Source organism: Bradysia coprophila, assembly GCF_014529535.1.
Source record: "Bradysia coprophila strain Holo2 chromosome X unlocalized genomic scaffold, BU_Bcop_v1 contig_128, whole genome shotgun sequence".
Classification (NCBI taxonomy): domain Eukaryota; kingdom Metazoa; phylum Arthropoda; class Insecta; order Diptera; family Sciaridae; genus Bradysia; species Bradysia coprophila.
The window spans coordinates 525,058-541,840 of record NW_023503295.1 but is presented as its reverse complement, the minus strand read 5'-3'; the positions used below and the strand labels follow the sequence as shown (position 1 = coordinate 541,840).

General features: G+C 34.3%; 1 protein-coding gene across 2 annotated transcripts in view; it reads left to right on the top strand.

Annotated features, from left to right (window-relative positions):
- Positions 1 to 16,783, top strand: part of LOC119067672 (irregular chiasm C-roughest protein) — a 102,257-nt gene that overhangs the window by 22,159 nt on the left and 63,315 nt on the right. The gene's annotated exons all lie outside the window — the stretch shown is intronic.

The window sequence follows — 16,783 nt, the reverse complement described above, 5'->3', positions numbered from 1 at the left end:
AGTGATTTTGTAAATGTCACGGAACAAAATTATTTAGGTTACGAAAAATTGATTTTATTTTCCAAAATTCATTCAATATTTTAATCATTTTCATTAAGCTTTTAATTCGTCGCAGCGCTTTTTTGATGCTACGACAGAGCTAATTTATCGAGGAGTTTGCAGGGGTATTTCATTGCCTCGAGGCCCTTGATGTGGTTAAAAATGTAATTCCTACAAGGAATTGCAACAGTTACATATCCTTTCAGAAGCGATTCGTCGTTTGTTATCGACAGAATCGACAGAACTAAGCGATGATCGCTACGGCTAATTGGGTCATATATAGTAAAATGTATGTTTTAACAAATGAAGTAACAGATGCTGTGAAAAAGATTAACTCGATACTTTAAGCAAAGGAAGTAAAAGATTTCATTTTTTTATGACGTGATAGTTATTTGCACATTGAGTGCAAAGTGGTCTAATATTCACTAGATTAGATGCGTCATTGTCACATAACACACATCGTGTTCCTAATAAATAACTATTTGTGCCGACTATTTCATTCGACGTCTTATGCGACAGAGGACAGATGTATCAAAACTGTGACGATTTTGCACATTTTATCAATATCCACTAGGCCATTCCTAGAGGGTGTTTTAACGTTACACAATTTTGCAACGAACCAAACCACCAAACCACAAAACGTACAAGAAGTCTTCTACAAAATAAGAACCTCGAGAAATTTCAGTAAGAACAGTGTAAGTCTTCGGTTGAAAATTTCAACTGCACATATTTCCGTGTCAATGAATTTTAAACCCAGTACGTCCCTATTCGGCTCAATAGTACGTGTGATTACCTTTCTAATGACACCCCACACGACCCTTTACGGCTCGTGTAGCTGGAGAAATTTTTGTAAGAAAAGTGCAAGTTTTCGGTTTTTGATCACCTTTCACCAGCCACACAAACTTCGAAGAATTTTTTTGAAAGTGGTTTTGGCTTCTAGGGTCGAATACCTTTCTAGGCACATACAAAAAAGTCCACTGGAAAATGCGTCCGATTTCGGTAGGCTATTTTTCAAAAGAATCCCTCTCTGAGATTTCATTATTCGATCGTAAGCCGAGAACAAAATGGTGTAAGTGCGTGGAGACCATTATTTTCACTTGTGTGATTTTTTGTTTCTGCTACAAACGAAAAGCGTATCACATTAAAATCGTTAAATCTTCTACTTCCTCTGTTGAAATTAACGTCTAATTTGTTGCCGTTGTTCATTAGGTTTTTCCTATATAAGTCAGCACTAGGCATCTTTATCACCAAATTCTCTTTCGACGAAAGTGTACTTACTTATCAAGAGATCTAACTCTGCGAGAGGGTACCCAGCCCATACCTCAAAAGTTCTACAGTTTGTTCATTTCATTTTTACACAGTTTCTAAAGATTGTCGATATGTCAAAGTTTTTAATGTACCCAGTCAATTAAGTTCTTCCCAAATTGCGAAATATTTGAATTCGCGATAGAAATTTTAAATTTTGCGCCAAAAATTCATAATTTGGGAAGAACTTAATTGACTGGGTACATTTAAAACTCTGACATATCTAAAACTGTGTAAAAATGACATGAACAAACTGTAACATCGAAAATGTGACCTTTTGGTTTTAGACTTATATTTCCTGAGAGACAAATGATTTTGTTTAGCCTGTGGTATGAGGTGGTAGAGGAGGTCGAGCACTACCAGTACACTAGGCATGTCCCGATCGGATATACTCTTGAAATCACTTTTATAACATTTGTGAATGGAATTTTTAAGAGTGGCCACGTCGCCCCCGAAGCAAGTGCAGACACTGCAACCGGTACTGGTGAGTCGAGGACACCTTGGCCAGTAAGTATGCATAATATTCCATGACAGTAGCTGAACTCTTTCACAAAATATTTGTTATTTCGATGTGGCACATGAATTGAAAAACTATACTACGAACTTCAATTTTTCGTAAATATATCGAAAAATATGTATAATCTGTGTATTTGCAACGAAATCGACTTCTTACTACTATATTCGTGGGTGAAATAACTAATTAAATCGATTATTTCTCGTTTTTCTCATAAATTCAATTTATTCAGATTTTGTAGTACAAAGTGTGCCACATCGAAATCACAGATATTTTGTGAAAAAGTTCAGCTACTGTCGTGGAGTATTATGCCTACTTACTGGCCAAGGTGTCCTCGACTCACCAGTACCGGTTGCAGTGTCTGCACTTGCTTCGTGGGCGACGTGGCCACTCTTAAAAATTCCATTCACAAATGTTATAAAAGTGATTTCAAGAGTATATCCGATCGGGACATGCCTAGTGTACTGGAAGTGCTCGACCTCCTCTACCACCTCATACCACAGGCTAAAAAAAATCATTTGTCTCTCAGGAAATATAAGTCAAAAACCAAAAGGTCACATTTTCGATGTTAGGCAATCTTGGCAATGGCACCTTTTGGACCATCAGTTTCTTCGGTAGATTTGTAGAGTTTTCAAAGCTCTACATCCCGCTAGAACATTTGTTTTCAAAAATACTCTCAACTTTCCGAATTATGACCATCGGAAACTTAAAGCCGCCCGGGGGGATTTCTTCCATGGCTCCATCGGATTCATCAAGCACATGCCCGGACACAGTTTTCGATGATCTACGTTTTCCGCACACAGGCTATCGCGGTTCTTAAAATTTGCAAAATTCGATACGCCCTAATGAACAACTCCCAAAAACTCACCGAAAATCTTTTGTTTTCGAATTACTTGATCACCGAATAATATAGTTATCAGTCTACATGCCGATAAACGTGCCATTGTTTTCATTTAACTCGTTTTTTTTCTCTCTACAGCAATATAGCCTGAGCACCTGGTTAGACAATCAACGAGATTATATGGACGGATGATAGTATGTTATTTCTGTTACACATGAAATTAGTACCCTTTCACCAAAATGTAAACAATTCAACATAATTTCTTAATCAAATTTAATGAAAATAAAAGAAAAGAAGAACGGTAAAATTAAGCAATTCAGTCCTATTTAGAAACATGAATATGGGCGTCAAGTATTTTGAAGAAAAGGGTTAATTATTCAAGGATTTTTATATCCCTTTAATTTAACACTCTCACCATATTAATTATAACGTACTTTTAATTGTACATGTAGCATATACAGCAAATGCAACAGGTGAAATGAAGTAACATTGTGTGTGTGTGTTTTTTTCATAATCACTAAAAAGCATCGAAGACTTATTTCAAATTATTTATTTAACAAGGTGTTAAAGTATTCCATATAAATGTTTATCCCTGACGAATGTTAACAATTATGAACAATACAACCATTTTATTAGAATATTGTATTAAAAGCGCTCACGTGATCGAAAAACTCGGTTACATGTGAGTGCATGGCTGAAAGGAAAGGCATTAAATTAATATCACGTCTGCATACATGGAGAAAAATCAATATACCCGACAATATCGAATAGTGTTTTCCATTATTTTAGTCGTTTTTAGTGGTATAAAGATAGTGTCGGAACCCCCCCTTGTTGTATATAATATTTGTTCGTAAATAGATATGTTGCGGCTTCGAAATTATGGCTCTAAATACCCCCAATGTTTACGAAATTCAGCAACAAAATAATAGAAAATTAGCGGTGTGCGGCGATATCAAGTAGATCAGCGGCTTCAGTCATATTCACGAAAAGACCACAGACGGTTTAATCGATGTATTCAGATTTACTATTGTCCTGAAGTAGCGACGACTTTAATATCGATGACTTTCTGACGAAACGACGAGTTTCTGACGAATAGGCGAGTAGTCGAAGTTTGTTCAGGTACTCACCGCTTCTTCTGGAAGTTGCCGTTTCTTAACATTCTACAAAAAATTAAGAAATTGCGAGGAAAAACGATAAATTCCTGAATAGCGATGAGTTCCTGAAGGAGCTTCGACAACCAGCCTTGTTTCCACTTCAATAGATTCACTCGCGTTTATAGTGTCGGATTTCGTACGAAAGTCGGCATTTCGTATTTACGTAATTTTGTTATACTTATGTTGGTCGGTACTTTCGGTGTCAGTAAGTCTAAGTAAAATTCAGAATTTCTTTTATGACAATATTTCAAAGCATCTTTGTCGTAACAATATTATAACATAAAAATCATAAACCAACACAAGCTTACCTATTAGGTAATACCTAATCTGAAACATTCTGTTAATAAAATCACATTTTTGATTTTTTTATTTACCGAGATTTACTGTAGATTTACCTCAGCATTAGGTCTATTCACTACGATCTTGTTTCTTCGTGAAATTTGGCAGTTTTACTGTTACGATTATTTACCGCAACGCGTCGCACCCTATGTTGCAAATCACCAAGCTCAAGATACAAATTTTCAATCGGTTTTTACCAATTTTACCGGCTACGAAATATGAAATGCCCACTGTGCGGTCGCTATTGTCACCAGATGTCGTCCTACTTTCCCTTCAACACATCAACACTCTAAGTGAAACGAAATAGCCAAGGTAAATACAGTGTGGAGGTAATGACATATATAATGATATATATAATCAGATACGCGGTGGCACGAAAGTGCGATACAATGGCCATCTCATCCGTTCGTTAAAAGCAAAAAATGGAATAGAAACACGGCCATCTGTTGTGAAATAGTGAAAATATGTTCGTAGTCAACCATTTTAAAAAAACGATGGCATCGAACTTATGTGCTTCGCGGCGCGTCTGAATGGCCATTACCTCTACACTATATTTACCTTGGAAATACCAAAGGAAATTACGAACCATTCGAAACGAAATAACGTTCAAGTATAGGCTGCGTAAATGTAATAACAACGATAACACTAAATGTGCTCAATCTAGAAAATATTGTAGCTGTTACTATAATGCCAGATTTAAAGCGCAATCGATGATCGGCTGTAGCTCTTGATGATTTTTTTTTGTATTATATTGTGACTATGTGAAAATCGACTGCATACAGTGTTGCAAATACAATACAGTTGCCAGGCCTTATTGTTATTATTTGAAACATTTTCATTCTCTGTTAATTGATTATATGTTTGGTTTATTGTTCAACTATGCATTTAAAGAGTGGTCCATTTTATTCACGAATATATGTAAATTGTGTGCATCAGATCAATTTTTGGGGTATATGTATCGAATACACTATACATGTAATTAATCTCTTTCCAGCTAAATTGGATCCAATTTGCAGTTCATTGTTGAAAGGAATAAAGAAAAAAAAAATTGTTTCCAATATAGGATTTCGATTGTGTGTATGACAATTTTCCTGATAGATTCAGTCTTTTTGCAGGATTTTTTTTTTCGTTCATTTTCAAAATATGGTCCTTTAGCAATTGCATCGGATAACAACAAGATTACTCAGTTCTTTTTGTCGGAATAAACCATTAATATGAATTCATTCGCGAGTTGAGTTTACCACACAAATCTCGGGAAGTCGATAAATTTTCTTGAGAACTCACAACTTTCGAGTATCTTGTAACAATGGGGCTTTTGAACCATTTGTAGACATACAGCGGGCTTTTTTTTAGTTCGGAACAAATTTGAGATTTTTTGGAGTTTTGAAAGTCATGATGTTCCCAGTCAATAAAGTGGTTCCAGGCTATGATATTTTGGCGCAAAATTTGAAAATCCCTGAGCGAATTCAGAATAATTCTTCGTGAGTTAGGGCCACCTAAGTGATTTAAGGTCTTTTGGTGATATTTATGGCAAAATAAACGATGGAAACGTAAATGACACGGCAAATGATAGGTATTGTCAATACCAATCCAGGAAAAAAAAATCGGGTGAGTGGACCGTGAGTTAGGGCCTTAGAAGTGAAAATCTACTAGGGCCCTATGTGTATTTTACATAGAACTCAAGTAAATTTAATCCGTTTTTCGTAATTTTTGTTTCATTTGGAAGGTAATCGAACGCCGAATAGAAAGTTGTTGAAAAAAAATTAAATTTGGGTCCTTGGACTAAGGCCACTACTAGGGCCCTATGTGTATTTTACATTGAACTCGAGTAAATTTCATTCGTTTTTCGTAATTTTTGTGTCATTTGGAAGGTAATCAAAGGCCGAATAGAATGTTGTTGAAAAAAAAATTAAATTTGGGTCCTTGGACTAAGGCCGCTACTAGGGCCCTATGTGTATTTTACATACAACTCGAGTAAATTTCATCCGTTTTTCGTAATTTTTGTTTCATTTGAAAGATAATCGAACACCGAATAGAATGTTGTTGAAAAAAAAAATTAAATTTGAATCCTCGGACTGAGGCCGATACTAGGCCCTATGTGTATTTATACTCAATAAATTAAAATTTTAGGGCTATTTGAAATTTTTGTTTTATTTGAAAGGAACGTCGTACGGGGCTTCGTAATTGCGCTATGCGCAATTTCTAAGATGTACACATTCCATAATAATTTGACTTTAACTACTTTAACCGGCGCATAGGCTTACGGTCAAAGTAGGGTGACAGACGCACTAGGGTCACGTACGCAATAGATATACGGGTCTGTACGGGGCTCAGTCGCAGCAAACGCTCCGACTGTTCTGATGGCTCGTTTTGTGTTTCAATCGTAACTACTATGAAAATGGTTGTTAGATAGAGATAGATAAGCAGACGACCTTAGGCTGAGAATACACCAACAATTTGTCGTGGCTTAGATCAACAATTTTCCTTATTTTTCCATTGTAATCTGATTATGCAACTTGGAACAATGGAAGACGCACCATATTTGTCCATCTTAACTGACGAAAGCTCGTGTGTTTTCAGCTTTACTATTTCCGCAAAATAGCTGCTACCGCTTTTTGCCAAATACTAATGAGATCTTGTGCAACCTACGCGTTCAAGAAATAAATTTTTTTTCGCTCTCAAAAATTAGATCAATTTTTTCGTGCTAACAATACCAAAACTTTTTCAAAAGGTGATTTAGGTGAACAGAAAAAAAGAAACAAAAACATCGTAAATGGACAAACCTGTATCTGAACACTAAATGTTAATAGATTTTTATTTCGATTTTTTTTTTTCGTTTCAATGTTCAATGTATAAATCGACATAACGCCCTAATGATAACAAATACTTGTCATTCTTGTAATATATAATCCAATTGAATCACCTCTATAAGCAAGCCTATTATTTTGAAACTCACCATCGGCATATAGCGCTATAAAGCAATTTAACACAGCTCAATAATTAATGTTTACACATACAAATTGCAACACAAAAACTCAATATTTATAGAAAAGTTATTCCATTAGTGGATAATAACAGCCGATCAATTCGATCATTAATCTTTTTTAACTTTTTTTTTTTCATTTTTGGAAATCTCAAGGAAAATATACAAAAATATTCTTCTATACCATTTTGCTGTAACCGTACCATACATATAACCGCAGCAATAGACATAAACATTAATAAAATATATTTACCGCATCAAACTTTGCTTTTAGCCGTATATATATATAATGCGAGCGATACAAATCAAAAGGCTTTTTTCAGTCAAATAATATATAATTGAATCAGAAAATAAATAAAAAAAGTGTATTGTGCTTAAGCTTGAGGCCGTATGCGTATTTTGCGATGCGTGGCGTGAATATTGACGAGAATTCAATAACATTAAAGCCACCCACCTCTCGGTTTCTCATTCGATATATATATATAGGTGTATATATCTATACAATACATACACTTAGTATATAATTTATCAGAGCACCATAAGTCAGTGTCAATTACCTGTTTTGAATGATATTTTATTATCGCCAAGTGTATGCAAATATCCAATATATATTTCGATGTATAAGATGAGTTGTTTTTTTTTCCTCTTCTCTCGGTAAGCAAATTAGTTTGCTTATCGATATAAATAAAAGATTATTAATTAAAATTTGATAGTCGAGAAAATCAGGGGAAAAAAAACTTTTAAGTCCGAAATTTATATCATTTCGTGTTTTATATCATTTACGAAAAGATGTTTTACGTCTTTCAGAGAGCTTACAGACACAGATTCGTTTCTCTTTTTATTATTATTATTTTTAGCCCCGTACGAAGTACTGGGGGCTTATAAGAACACCATGCCGTTTGTAACATGTGGAATTCGAAGCAGATGGTAAGGGCAAAGCATTTGTCTATGATTATAGATGACGAATCCACAATAAAAAAAAATGTATGTCTGCCTGCCTGTGTACACGATAACTTGAGTAAAACTCAAGCGATTTCAAAAATTCTTTGTAATGACAATGGCAAGACCCCATATGAAAATGGGCATATTCGGGTCAACAACTTCTGAGCTGGGGCCCAATAAGTGTTTTAGGGTTTTTCGAATATATCTACGGCATTTTAAACGCTACACTTGTAAGTGATATGTCAAATGAAAGGTATTTACAATACCAACCGACAAAAAAATTGTTTATGGAAATTGGATGACCGACTCATGAGTTGATGTGAACCAGGTACAGGGCGCGAAGCAGTTTTTGCTTGTAGGTCGGCCAAATTTGAACGGATCTCGACTGTTTTTGCTTTATTAGATAGGTATTAACCGTATCAATCAGGGAAAATTTATGAAATTTGGTTCACCGGATCGTGAGCTAGGTTCCTTGGAGTCAGCTGATATCCGGCTACTCGGAAGTACATTGAACGTGGTGTATTTTGTCAATATCTCGAGTAAATTTTGTCCGAATTTCATAAATTTTTTTTTGTTTGAAAGTTATGAACGAATGTAAATTGACAGAACTACTTCCGGTCTCCTAACAAAATGACTACCGGCGGCCATATTGGATTTTAGTAAAAGTGATGTATCTTGGCAAAAATGGTACATAGAGAGTTTCTGTTAACAGATAAGTAATTGGTTATGTGTGTGGGGTGATAGACATGATGATAGAAAAAGTTTCGAATTTGGATTCCTAAAATTAATTCGTAAATTTTTGTTTTATTTGAGAGGTACTTCGTACGGGCTTTCGTAAGACTGTTCTGACGGCTTGTTTTGTTGTTATCTCGTTCATACTTTGAAATGCTTTTAGGACCTTTCGATGTTTATTTAATCATGTTAATGCGTGAATAAAAAAAATGTGACTCAATTTATCATTAGTGGATGCGTTCATGTGGTTTCAAGATGAAAGACATTTTTTTTGTGTGTAAAAGATTTTGTTTTAATTTAAACCGTTTTTTTTTCTCTTCGTTGTTATGATGCTGAGGATGTGTGAAATAAGCCACCACTGGTGTATAAGCAACAAGAACCCCATATATGGAGTTAGGAAAACTAAAAATGTTAACGAAATAAATAAACAACACGACCCCTATATTTAGTTATATACCGCGTACATCGGATGTAAACAGACGTTTCTCAGAAAAAAATATTTTTTTTTTAAATATTTACGTTACAAGAAAATAATTCAAACAATTAGCGTTGACTGTGTAGGTTGTATTTAAAAACATTCATCAAAATAATTCCTTGAGGACTTCGTCCTAACAATTTATTGTACAATACATCAATGTCTTTCAATTATAGCAGAGTAAAAACATTTGAAACAACAAATTAGACAGACTTGGGCATAGTATGGGGTAATATGGCTTCTATAGCACTATCTCTAGATTGTATTAGACATCACCAATTTCAGAAATTTTCCGTTACTTAGAATGAGTGGTTCGTGGTTGCATCGAATTGAGGACTTATTTTTGGGGAATTTTGGAATTTGACGGACTTTTTTCAGAAGCAAAGTTCTCCAAAAATAGGCCCTGATCTAATTGACACTACAGTGTGTTCATAGAAAACACAATTTTAGATTTATCAGGATTTGAAAAGCCCCATGTCAATTAAAAGCTTCCCAGGCGGAAAATTTGAATTCGCTAAGGCGCTAATACTTTTTAAACTCATAAAAACTGTCAAATGTGTTTACTGTAGCGTTTAGAAAAAAAAACATTTAAGCGAAACAATTATCTTATTTGAATTGTTAAATACATACAGTAACTAGATCGAATTTTCTTTTCGATTGATAATCTAAAAGAAATTAGTGAAACAAATCGAATTTCCTTTTTCTTATAATTCACTAGTGTGACAAGGGAACGTGCATTTAACTATTTATTTATCTCACTGCAGATAAGGGTATATCGCAGTCTCTCAACTCGTGCGGAAAGCAATCACATTTCGCTATTTATATCGAAAACGGCTATTAGTAAAAGACTTCTATTTCACGTGCCAAACATGTTTTCTATTTCGGTTAGTTTCTAGAGTCCGATCCCAATGATGGTAAGTGGGTGTTGAGATGTGAACCGATTTCCTACCATCGGTCGTTATAACACATAAGTCTGATGTAGTGATGTATTACTATTTATTGTACACGATCAATTCAATTTGCTCGAAATCAGAAAACTCGAGCTTGATTGAGCATTGTCATACTTCTATTACTCCAGAATAATTTTGTAAAGAATCTACCGCTTTCATACAAACATACATGTGATGAAATCGGAGCGCAACTTTCTTTCGTGACGAAATTTCTGTTTCTACCTATTAATGGAATTGATGGGATAGTTTATTTCTGTGATAAGTTGGGACTAATACGTAAACCATATAACCGGACATAAATTAAAAGAACTTTTCACCAACTTTTACGGTTAGAGTCGGAATCTGGATGTGGGCTTATAACTCGAACGTATCTGTGTTGGAGTCAGATTTAGAAAACCGAAATTAATTATATTAGGCACAATCTTCTGGTATGCATGGGTAACATTATGTGGAGTTGCGTGTTTCTCTCGATGTTGATTTGTTCAGGCCTACAGTCCCAATAACATTTATAGAGTTCTGGTGCTGGAAAAAATGGGTAGTCTGGGGTGCCGTTTATGATAAAATTTGTGTCGTCTCTGTTGTCCCCAGTCTCAATCATTTCGTATCAGCTTTGGTACATACGTACGTAAATTGAGAGAAATATTTGCATGAGCGATCTGTAATCCTACAAAGCAAATTTTGGGGAACAAGAATTCCTTTGATAGGTACAATATGCCAAAGAATGTCTTGACTAATTAATTGGTTGAGAAGTTCACACATCTTAATGTTGACAATTTTGTGTGTGTATGTTTGTCATTAGACTCACATTTCGTTTTGCCTTTATTTCAGGCATTTTGAGTATAGGAATCTCGATTAAGGTACCGAAAATGGTGTCAGTGGGGACGTAAGTGCTAGCCATAGCACAGTCATGAATGTATTAAATATTTTAAATCGTTTTTGCTGTACAGATGATATATATACATTGCTGGCAGTCGTTCTGACAATATAATTTTCGGTGTTCAATTTCGTTTTCGTTTTAATGCTTAACAAAATCTCATTTTATTTCTCATGTTCCGAAAATAGAAAATAAAAACTCAAAGTAAAAATAATCAACTCACCCTACGACTAACCGACAACCACCATCATTCCGACTTTATACATACACATATGTATGTAAATGGGTATATATAAGAAATTAAATTCTTAACAGGAGCAGCGCTTAAAATAAGACAACTATATTGTCACGTTTCCTTCCACGACCTATTCGGTAGAAAAACCATTTATAAATAATCGTATATTCCAAATTTAGATTAATGTAATGTAATACATCCTTCTTCTAACTTCTTCTTCTTCTCTCTCTCTCTCTCTCTCTCTCTCTCTCTCTCTCTCTGTTTTTTCAAAAAATATTTTCCTGTCATCGAAACCCATGTCAAATACGAAATTGTAAAATTAAAAATTTAAGTCACTGATTTTACCTTAATACAGTCATTTCATTGTTGATAGAGCGAATTAGCAGAGCTACGAGTTTAAAAAAAAACATTCCGGAAACGAAGGGTTGTGTTTGCCAATTATTGATTTCTCATTAACTGACATACACTTTGTTCGTTCAATGATAAAATTGGTTCGAATTAAAATTAAAACTGACAGAATCGAATATATATGCAAAGTCATTTCACTTGCCTATTACAAAATCTAAGATTTTTTTTTTTAGTTCTCTTTCGTATTATGTGCATTATAGATCGACATGACACAAACTAGACGAACTCGAATTGTGAACATCATCGCTGAATGATTGACGTTGCAATTTCGAATGTCGTGTTAATGTGACTCGCTGAATAACAATAAAAAAAAAGTTTTGGAATTAAGTTGAACATTAGAAATTACCGTGGCGAACTGTAATAGAATTTTGTTCCATTTCCTCAGGAAAGAAGTGAAAAAATGAAGAAGAAGACGAGGAAAAAAAACAACAAAATTGATTAGACATGGAAATATACTTCTTATGCATTTAAATTGATGATTTGAGAGATCGGGGTCTGATGGGAAGAGCATTTGATGATGGATATTTTTCATTCAAAACAGATAGACTCTCTTACGTATATAATAATAATTAAAAAAAAGAGAATTCATTCATCACACAAAACAAGATCAAACATAATTTACCGCTTCGATGGTACCTATACTTTATGTGCTCCATTTCATGCACGCACAACAAGAACATAAAGAAAACGACAAAAATTGTATGGAAATAAAACAAATGAAGATTTTCCATAGTGGAAGAAAAGAAAGAAAAAAAAAAGAACACACGATACTGGTTTGAACGGAAATGACTTATGTTATGTTAGTGATATTATAGGTTTCTTCTCTTGGAGTGTAGAAAATTGCATCTCATGTTTTGCATACAATTTTTCTTTTTTGTAAATTTATTTATTTTCAACATCTACGGGGCAATTTTCTAACTTATAAAAGTCTTGAATGAGGATACTCTCTTCTCAGTTCAACGGCATTTTGTACTTAACTTTAATTTCAAATTAATAATCGATATTTTATGACAAGATTTGCATTTAATTAGAATTTAATGATTTTCCTGTTTACGTGTTTACAAGAGGGAAAAAAAGTCTTTGATAATGACGAAGTGATGCCATAAATAACGAATAAACACGGTTATTCAATCGTCGTTGTTGCAAGCAGGCAATATAATATTTTTGTATTCGTACGAGTACATTTATCGTTTTAATAAATGCAAAGAGTTCCAGCGAAAATTATGTTACTGATTTTAGGCTGGAAATAAGAATTAAGATGATGAACGCACTAATAAATTACCAGCAATTTAGATGGTTGCAGTAAATTGAAAAAAGACGTGCTACCACTCACAAATTACGCACTTAACGCAGAGGAGGTTCTCATTACACTCGTTTATAAATTAAAGTCTCTATGCACTTTCCCAAATTGGGTTCCCCAACAATATGATTTGTTTGTTTGTCTTTTATAGTAGCTCAGACGGAAATTACTTGAGATTTGTACAGGTAGGAAGAACTCACGAAAATTTGTTTCGTTTTCATACGTCATTTGATGCGTGAAAAGTGGGGGGTCTACAATATTTGTGTGGTGGCCCCCAAAATTTGTGAGAAATTTTGATGTATCCAGAATCGTTTGATACCCTTGTTACAGAGCATATGACAATTTTTACGTTGCGATTTGGCAACGGACTATAAACAACACTAAGGCTTACCCACAGCTCGAGGCTATTAGTTTAACAAGCGAGATCATAATCATTCAACAAACAAAGCAATTGCTTTTCCCTTTCCCATGGTTCACGTTTCGTGAATTTCTTGGTGAATTTACTAGAAGAAGAGACGCTGTTTCGACCTCCGAGTGTGATGGCGGTCCCAGAATAGTACATAGAACTATTCATCATCAGTTGTTTCTATCACACTCGTTCACAAGACAGCAGTAAAACGTTCAATTGAACAAGTGCTGAAAGTCTACTTAAAAAGGTTGCCACCTACAGATGGAAAATTCGGACTATGATGGAAAGCTACTTTGAAGCAAAAACCACCAGATCGTAGCAAAAACAGATCAGTTCATCCATAGTGAAAAATCGCACAAAAAATGAAAGAAAAATTCAAAGCACTCACCGCGTCCACACCTACTACTAAGTAGTGACTACTTCTTGCACAACATTACAAACCGAAACTCGAAAACTGACCTAAGCAAAATGACTTAAGCCAAATCCCTTGACTTCGGTAGCTTCGATCAGACAAAATTCAGAATAAAGTCTCTTGTGAAATTAAACAAACTCAGTTGGATGAAAATCTAGTATAATCAAATCGGTGCGTCCTTATACAGGACGTTTGGAATCACTGAAAGAATGTTTATTTAAAAAACCAAATTCTGAATGTGTTATCCTGTGTAGATCAAATCGGTGCGTCCTTATGCAGGACGTTTGGCCGATTGTTTTCTTCAGTTAAGTTAAGTCACCTACAGTCAGACGTGAACTAAAATATTGATAGAAAATGTATTGACTTTCTGTCCCTTTTTTTCGCTATATTTTCTGTCAAAATTTCATTCCACGGCTAAGCTAAGAATTTTAACTTGGAAAATATTTTTGAAACACGTGCACATTTTCGTTTCATTTCACTTACTTTTTGGGTTAAAATTATTCGCGTGAAAATATTTTTGGAAGAAAACTTTAATCGCAAAGTTAAGTCAACCAACCGGCGAAATGAAATTGTCATGCATTTTTTCACGCGAGCTCAAAATTTTGACAGATGGCCCATACATTTAGTGTCAAAATTTCATTTCACCGGCTAGTTAGATAAGAGTGAAAATATTTTCGACGCAAAAAATTAGTTTTGATAAGGTAGGACTATATAGTAATCCCGAACGAACTAGTGAGCTATGAAAACTGTTCTCGTTTTCTCAACATCAGGAACCCATTCGTGTATCTTCTTCATTGTCATAAACGCACCATCAATGTTTTATCTGCTCTTTTCTTCCTAGTGTTACCGAGTACATTCACGATTTTGTAATGTACATGATGTGTAGTATGGTAGAAAGTTTCGAGTTTGTTTTAAATTTTTAGCTGAATATTTCGTACTTACTTCTAGGGGTTGAACGCCCGTATGAGGGAAACCTAAAGTTTGGTAAAATCCGAAAAGTTTAAATTTTTAATAAAATGCATCACTGCAGATGTCATATCAACATAATTCAGCTTTAATTTATGGTGTTTCATAAACTTCAATTATTCAAACATTTTCCCGCCATAAATTTAGTGCCACACAAAATATTTGTGAAGTGTATCCTAATTAGCGTGATAATCGATTAACAATGTGTCATTTAAATGTTTTTATTGCAGAAGATAATAGCTTATACATTGACCTACATTAACATGGTCTAAAAATAGTGTGTTTTAGTGTCGATCACAATATATATATAGTCTACGCACCACCATACACGTAAGTTTGAAAATGAAACGCAACATTGTTTTATGTATTCAATTTTGGAAAACAAGAATATTATATGGTGAACGACAGCCAAGCGTATATTTATATGTGTAATATTATTCACAGCAAAACACAATCATTCTTAGCGTTACGTAGTAAATTATTCCAAATATAGATATATGCCGACGATAAGTAACTATAACAAACCCAAATATGCATAAGTTAGTCGCGCGCCTTATTTTTTTTTTTTAAATGTCTTTAATAGACACACACTTTAATTAATTAATTTTATCGCTGCTGATCACGTTAAAGAGTGGGCGTGTGTATATGTTGATTATTTTTATTATTTTATAGTTATTTATTATGCTCTCGCTTTCGTATTTGTTTTCATTAAAAAATTATTTTAATTTAGAACAAAAGAATGAACTATCCAGAGCACTCCAGTTTGATTTTGATCGATAGGTTTGGTTCAACAGAACAAACACAAAAAAAACAAAATTGCAAAACAAAAACACAAATGAAAGAATTTACTACCCCAATCACACAAAATATGCTTCTTTTTTTCCACGTATAAATGGAACTCTCAGGTAAAACGTTTCAGCATATGGGATTATAAGATTTGCATAAAAACGTTGTGTACGTGGTCAAGTTGAAATTTATCCACTCTTTGTGTTATATTTATTCCTCTAAAAGAAGCATAAATCCTAAGAAGTTGACATCATTTTGTTATTGTACGACATGAGACGCAGCATGACATAACTTTTGCAACATAAGAACTAGACAGACTGAATGAATTTAGATGCTGAGACGCACTAGTTAATTATTTTTTTTCTGTTCAAGTACTTACCTTTACGTTTGTATCATACGAATGCAGTACGTATACAAAGAAAAATTGTTCATTCAGCCACAGAATATAGACCCTAAACAGGACACAATATTTTCTCGTACACCCGACGCTATATAGTATATTAGCGCCAGACGCTATGTTATAGTATATTAGCACCAGGAGCCGAATTACGGCGTCAGTTCTCTTTTCTCTATTCAATCAAAACTCTTCTGATAGAGAACGATTCACTCTTTCACTGAAAGATGTCGCTGCAACAAAACCATTGTCACCAGAAAAATAATTAATTTTTTACTCGACGGATTTCAGTCAAATAAAATGCCATCGTACAGCACATGATCTCAGGACTCCGGAACAGGGCCTATTTTTTCCAAAAAAAAAATGTCAAAAATTTTCAAAAACTGCGAACGTCCAAAAACCCAATTTTTCCATAATTTTGAACGGTTATGGCAACTCCTGAACTTAGCCTTGTATTTTAGCTGACTCTTCATTATTTTGTTCCATTCTTGACACTACCAGCTTTCAAATGAAGTCGAGCATGATTAATTTGTAAGATGAGAGCGTCAATAATCAAACAAAATCACACAAAACACAAAACTGAGCTCAGTAGTTGCCAAAACCGTTCGAAATGATGGAAAAAATCGGTTTTTTTACGTTCGCAGTTTTTGTACATTTTTGGCAGTTTCCAAAAAAAAAATCCAAAAATAGGCCCTGCTCCGGAACACTAATCGGTTTTTCAATCG